Genomic DNA, 6903 nt, shown 5'->3' with positions numbered 1-6903 from the left:
CCAATTCTATATATACAAAAAAAAAAAAAAACCTCAAAAAGAGAAAACATTTCTCTACTAATTTAGTGAGGACAGTACTACTCTGATACCAAAATGAAAGATGTTAAGAAAATCACAGTGCTAGCATCAGCAGTATTTTTTTGTAGAACACTATGAGTTAGTTCTAACATTTTCACGGGAATATAAAGGATCTAGAATAATCAAGGATATTTTAAGAAAGAAAAACAAACACTGGAACAAAGATTGAGAATTTACCCTTCTTGATTTCATAGCTGACTATAAAACTAGAATAATCAATTCATCTGGATTCTGGCAAAGAGAGGAAAATGGAAATTAATAAAACAGACCAGCAGATTCAGAAATGCCCCCCCCCCAGATATACAGTCAGTTTATTATAAATAAATGGGTTAAAGCATTAATATTACTCCATTATCTAGGTATATATGAGCATTTGCTACTAATAGGCATCTACATCTGATGGAGATTTTTAAAAATATCAAAAATCCTATGCAAGGAATATATATTTGTGCCACCATCCATTCTCCTCCATTTCTCCATGCTGTTGGGACTTGGGGCATGCACACATATGCCCCATGCATTTTTCCAAGCTGTTGTGCTCCATATTTGCATGCAGTCAGCCAAGTGGGATCCACGTCTTAACCACTAAGCCACAGGGCCAGCCTGGCCTATATTACTATTAGCAGAACCATTTTTTGTCAGGTAAAGAGAAAGACTCATTTATACACCTGTAACCCAAAATGTGAACTCATCCTTAAGTAGTGGCGGTGGGAGAGAGGAATCCATAAACTGCTGCTCAGTTATATCTCTGCATGGGCTCCTACTGTCTTTGTTATTGAAAATCTACCCATGTCACTATGACCAAATGTCATTACACATTACCTCATTTACGTTCCCTTACTCCAAGCACAGCAGATTGACTTATGCTTGCCTTATTCATTATTATGTTTCTATACAGATGTCTTTAGTTTCCTTTTGTCTAAATTTATTAACTACTTCATTCGTCAAAAGAAGTATTTTAAATGAATGAGTGAATAAATGAAGGTAAAGACCTCAAAATGCTTTTATTATTGCATAAGCCATTTGTCACCTTATGTCTCCCCATATTAGCCAGCCACTTTGGATGGTTAAAAATGAATTTTAACAATGTTGTTCAATGTTTTCCCACAAAATTATGATAGACTTTTTTCAACTGTAGACACATCGAAAGTTTATCAAGCTATAAAATACATTGCTTTATTCTTTCTCAAAGAAGGGGAAATAGTGCTGAGTGGATAGTTGTTACCCGCCAACCATACTGCTATTGAGTATATATTACTACACGGATTCACTGTAATTAAGTTATTTGAGAAACTAATTGACTGCCGTTATTTGTTCTAAAATCGGCATAGGCTAAGCTCTTAATTATTTCCACTGTGCCTAAGAGCGATTTCACAGGCTCTAAGGAATAAGTGATAAACTTGCCAAAGAGACACTTTTATGATGCATGTAAAATGCAGTGAAAATGTGAGAGTTGGAAATTAAAAGAATGGACACAGAGAACATTGCGAGTCACGGGTCCCCGCCCCGTTGCTGATCTCCACATTACACATTTGCCAGATTGCTTAGCTATGCAGTAATTGAGGAACTTGATAGAAACTCATAAATCTGCGAAGGGCACAAAACTTAATAAAAACCATTATGGAGTACTATTGTGACATGAGTCATAATTAGAAACATTAAGAGGATGCTTATTATGCAATCTAATGGAGGTGTACAAATTTCCAAACTTTTCTTGAGAGAAGTCAGTAAATCTATATTGTTTCAAGGTTACAAAAAAAAGGGCTGGGGATGCAGCAGGTGGTATGGTGGTTAAGGCTCTGGACCCCCACATGATCAACTGTAGTTTGAGTCCCAGACCTTGTTGCTTGCTTTCTTGCTTCTTCTTTCTCTCTCTTTCTCTCTCTGGTGGGTACATGTGCCCTATAGCAAATTTAAAAATAATAATAATAATAAATAAAATTAAATAATGCCTTTAAGCCAGCAGATAGTATAGTAGTTATATCACTGGACTCCCACATGGTCCACTGCAGTTTGAGTCCTGGACCTGATGGCTTGAAACTCACGCAGGGCATGTGTGCTTGTATACCCAAGATCCTGTGAGGAAACTGGAGGAGAAGAATTGCAGCATGGCCATCCCCTAAGGTGTGATTTCTCACTTCCCCCTCTCACTATCTCTCTCTCTTTCTCTCTCTCTCTCTCTCTCTTTCTCTCTCTCTCTCTCTCTCTCTCTCTCTCTCTCCAGCAGAGCACAAGTACCTTAAAGTAAAACCTCTGAAAACTAAAATTCCCAAAGCACAGAGAAAGGCAATAGGCTGAGAACTTTCCAGAACCCTCAGTCAGAAGCTGAAGAGCAGCAGCTGCCCAAGCTGTGCACAGCTACCTGCGGGACTCCGTTGCTCACCAGCTGTAGAAAATGGTGAAAGAAACCACCTACTATGATGTCTTGGCAGTCAAACCCAATGCGATTCAGTAAGAACTGAAGATGGCTTATAGGAAACTGGCCTTGAAATACCACCCCGATAAGGTGAGAAGTTTTAAACAGGATTCTCAAGCTTATGGAGTTCTCTCTGATGCCGAGAAAAGGGAATTATATGACAAAGGAGGAGAGCAGGCAATTAAAGAAGGTGAAGCATGGGGTGGTTTTGGCTCTTCAGTGGACATCTTTGTATACTTTATGGAGGAGGAGGAAGGATACAGAGAAAGACGAGTACGAATGTCACGCATCAACTGTCGGTAAACTTAGAAGATTTACATGATAGTGAAATAAGAAAACTAGCCCTGCAAAAGGATGTGATTCATGATGAATGTGAAGGCCGAGGTGGTGAGAAAGAAGCAGAAGAGCACTGTCCCAATTGCCAAAGTACTGGAATGCAAGTAAGAATTGATCAGATACGACCTAGAATGGTTCGGCAAATTCAGTCTGTATGCATGGAGTGCCAAGGCCATGGGGAACAGATAAGTCCTAAAGATAGATGTAAAAGTTGCAATGGAAGAAAAAAAAGTTCATGAGAAGAAGATTCTAGAAGTTCATGTTGGCAAAGGCATGAAAGATGGCAAGAAGGTAGCATTCCATGGTGAAGAAGACCAAAAACCAGAACTAGAACCAGGAGATAGAACCAGGACTAGAGCCAGATCCTTGCGTTAGATCAGAAAGTCGATGCTGTTTTCACTGGACAAGAAGACCTTTCATGTGTATGGACATACAGCTGGTTGAAGCACTGTGTGGCTTCCAGAAGCCAATTTCCACTCTTGACAACCAAACCATAGTCATCACTTCTTATCCAGGTCAGATTGTGAAGCATGCAGATGGCAAGTGTGTGTTAAATGAAGGCATGCCAATTTATTGTAAACCATATGAAAAAAGTTACCTAATCATCGAATTTAAGGTAAACATCTCTGAGAATGGTTTTCTGTCTCTTGATAAACTCTCTTTGCTGAGAGGAAGGAAGTAGAAGAGACTGATGAAATAGACCAGGTAGAACTGGTGGACTTCAATCCAAATCGGGAAAGACAGAGCTTTTACAATGTAGAAGCATATGAGAACAATGAGCATTATTCCCGAATAGTGTTCAGTGTCAAACCTCTATTTTTTTTTTTTTTTGAGAGGAAAAGAGAGATTTTTGCTATAGTGTGCATGCGCTAAACTTACAGCAGTAATGCAATGCTCTGTCCAGCTGAGCTGCATGGGAAAGTTCCGAGTTCATCTCCATGGACTTCCCAGAATATGCTGGGCTGGTCACTTGTCCCAAAGTCAGGGATAGGTGAGGCTAGGAGAGGTGTATAGCATGAGGACCCCTATCTCTTTCTCTCTCTGTTTCTCTTTTTCTGTTACTCATAGAATAAAGAAAGGAAAGAAGGAGAAGAATAAGAAAAGAGAGGAAGAAAGGAGGAAAGGAGGGAGAAAGGAAGAAGAATTGAGGGAAGGAAAAAGCAAAGAAAGAGACTTGGGGGAAAATAGAAGAAAGTCTTGGGTCTAGCATGTGGCATGGTGAATAAGGTGCTGGACTCGCACATGGCTAACCAGGATTCAAGCCCTGACCTGGCAGCTTGAAAATCACATCTGGTACATGTGTATATATGCTCAATATCCCAAGAGAAGAATGAAGGGGAAAGAACTGCAGCATGGCCATTCCCTCTTGGGGGGGGGGGTGAGTTCTCACTTGCCCTCTCTCTCTGTCTCTGGGTGGGTTGTGTAGAGTTGTTTGTACCAAAAAAAAAAAAAAAAAAAAAAAACTCTTGATTTTCTCAAATTCCAAATTGTTACATAGCACACAAAGCCTCCATGGTGAGTTACTCGATACTCTTTTTAAATCCACTGCCATATCCAGCCTTTACACTCTATCTCAAATACAAATTCTTGCCAGTCAGAACAAACCGCTTTGATCCCTCAAACTGGCCATCTTCTAGTGTTGTGCCCCAGTCACAAAGTTCCTAAAGACCACCAGGGAGTCGCTCTGATGGAAGCACATGAGGGTTGCTTTATTCAGGCTGGAACCAGGACTCCCAATCTCACCGGCACAGCAGGTCAGAGTTGAGAGCCCCGGTGTTAGTTGGGCTGGGGTTTTATTTGGCTGTTAGGGAGGGAGGTCGAGGGGTGCTGAGGAATGCACTCAGCAGCTACACATTGGCTATAGATTACAGGGAGTGTAGCTGTCTCTGGTATCTCCTTTGCTTCTCTCAGCAGAAAAGTTACTTTATGTTTCTGGTATTCCCTTTGTTTCTCTCAATGGTCAGTCCCAGTGGGGTGATGGTCTCATGACTTTTTCTTACGTGTCTGGCTCGCCTCCTTGAAATGGCGCCAATTCTCAGTAAGGTGGGCTTAACAAAATGGAGTTGCCCTGAAAGAAATGGAGTCACTCTGGCCCTTCACTAGCACACTCATTTTCTGCCATCTGAAGTGTTATTCTTCTTCTTCAGCTGGTCAATACCTACTCAATTGAGAAGTCACTTTTTAAAAATCTTTCTAGAACCCCTACATTTGGATTAGGTCCTCTCTTAGAAGTGATTACAACAATCTGTGTTGCTTGTTAGACATTTATTTGCTCAAGAAATATTTATGGAGTACATACTACTTACCAGGCTCCTGTAGGCACTGGGAAGCCATAACGCAGATAAAGCCCAAGCTGTCCAAGAACTTAAAACAGAGTAAGCAGAAAAGAAAAAAACTAGGGACCAGCAGTTGGCGTAATGGCTATGTCAGTGGACTCCCATGTAGTTGACCACAGTTCAAGTCCCAGACCTGGTGGCCTAAACTCACACTGGGCACATGTGCATGCATGCCCCCGATCCCAAGAAGAGAGTGGTGGAGAAGGGATTGCAGCATGGCCATCCCCCTGGCGGATGATTTCTCACTTTCTGTCTCTCTGTCTCTGTCTTCTTGGTGAGCGCACGTGCCCTATAGCAAGAACCTCTCAAAAACAAACAAACAAACAAAAAACCAAAATAATCAGCATATGTCATATGATAGTGAATGCCTTTAAAAAAAAAAAAAGAAATCCAAATAAGGGGAGCAAAAAGTGTTAACTTGAGATATAATGCTACCTTCTAGGGTGTCAAGGAGAGCCTCAGAGAGAAGACATTTGGACAGAGAAACTTGAAAGAACTGAGAAGGATACACTTTGAGGAAAGGGAGTCGCAGGCAATCAGAAGAAAGCTCTGGGACAGCCTCAAGTGATAAAGTGCTTGGCTGCTTGGGTTACCTGAGGAGCAGCACGGAAGCCGGTGTGCTAAAGCATCATAAGCCAGAGAGAGAAAATGAAGTCAGAGAGGAGCAGATTACTTGGGGCCTTGGAGGACTTATGATGCCTTCGATATTCCACTGCATGAAAAGCAGAGCCAAAGGAGGGTTTGAGGGAAGCATAGCAAAGTGGCCTCGCCTGTGTCCAGAGCAGAGTTGAGCAGCAGCTGCGGAAGCAGGCAGGCATCCAGGTTACGTAGTACACACCATGAGAAATGACCGTGGCCTAGGCCTGACTCCAACAGCAAGAAGTGGTCACCTCTTGACAGCATGATGAACAGAACTTACCGATAGAAGGAATGTGAGGTGTGAGACATGGAAGTAGGGGTGCCTCCAAGTTTTTGATCTGAGTCGTTGGAAGGATGGAATTCCCATTGCTAAAATGGAGCTATTGGCAAAAGAAGAAGGAAGAGTGAGAGAATCATAGAAGGTGAAACTAGGTATTGTCACTTGAATGAGGCATCCCTTAAGCAATTATGTAAACAAAGCTGCAGTTTGGTGAGGAATGTGAGGCAGACACATTCATCCGGGTCATCAGAAATCCTAGAAGAGATTGTCCAGGGAAGGAGTAGACATAAAATCGAGAGTAAGCCTATGCACCGAGCCTTATTTGAGAAGATTCAGAAGAACCAGCAAACAAGAGTAAAAAAAACATGGTTGGTAAAATTAATATAAAGAGAGAGTTACATTTAAGTGTTCAAAGTAAAAGAAAGTGATCACTATGTCAAACGAAGTTGAGGGGTCAAATAAGATGAAGATTAACAACCATTTCACTTGGCAATCTACAGGTCGTTGTGATGAGTATAAGAGCTACAAGAGGGACCAGCAGTTAGTGGAATGGCTATGTCGCTGAACTCCCGCGAAGTCGACCGCAGTTCAAGTCCCGGACCCAGTGGCTTAAATCTCACACTGGGCACGTGTGCGTGCGTGCCCAAGACCCCAAGAGGAGAATGGAGGAGAAGGGATTGCAGCGTGGCCATCCCCCCTGGGGGTTGATTTCTCGCTTTTTGTCTCTCTGTCTCTGTCTGTCCGGCGAGCGCACGCGCCCTATAGTGAAAAACCTCTCTCTAAAAAAAAAAAAAAAAAAAACTAAAAAGAAAACTAAA

The 6903-nt window shown here is 41.8% G+C and overlaps 1 pseudogene; it reads left to right on the top strand.

The window, feature by feature from the left end:
• Positions 1-2473: 2473 nt before the first annotated feature.
• Positions 2474-3663, top strand: LOC102474541 (dnaJ homolog subfamily A member 1 pseudogene; annotated as a pseudogene).
• The last annotated feature ends 3240 nt before the right edge of the window (positions 3664-6903 follow it).

This window comes from Tupaia chinensis, unplaced genomic scaffold, assembly GCF_000334495.1.
Source record: "Tupaia chinensis unplaced genomic scaffold, TupChi_1.0 Scaffold000364_1, whole genome shotgun sequence".
In the NCBI taxonomy this organism is placed as follows: Eukaryota; Metazoa; Chordata; class Mammalia; order Scandentia; family Tupaiidae; genus Tupaia; species Tupaia belangeri.
The sequence above is the reverse complement of the archived record's forward strand: the minus strand, read 5'-3'. Positions and strand labels throughout refer to the sequence as shown.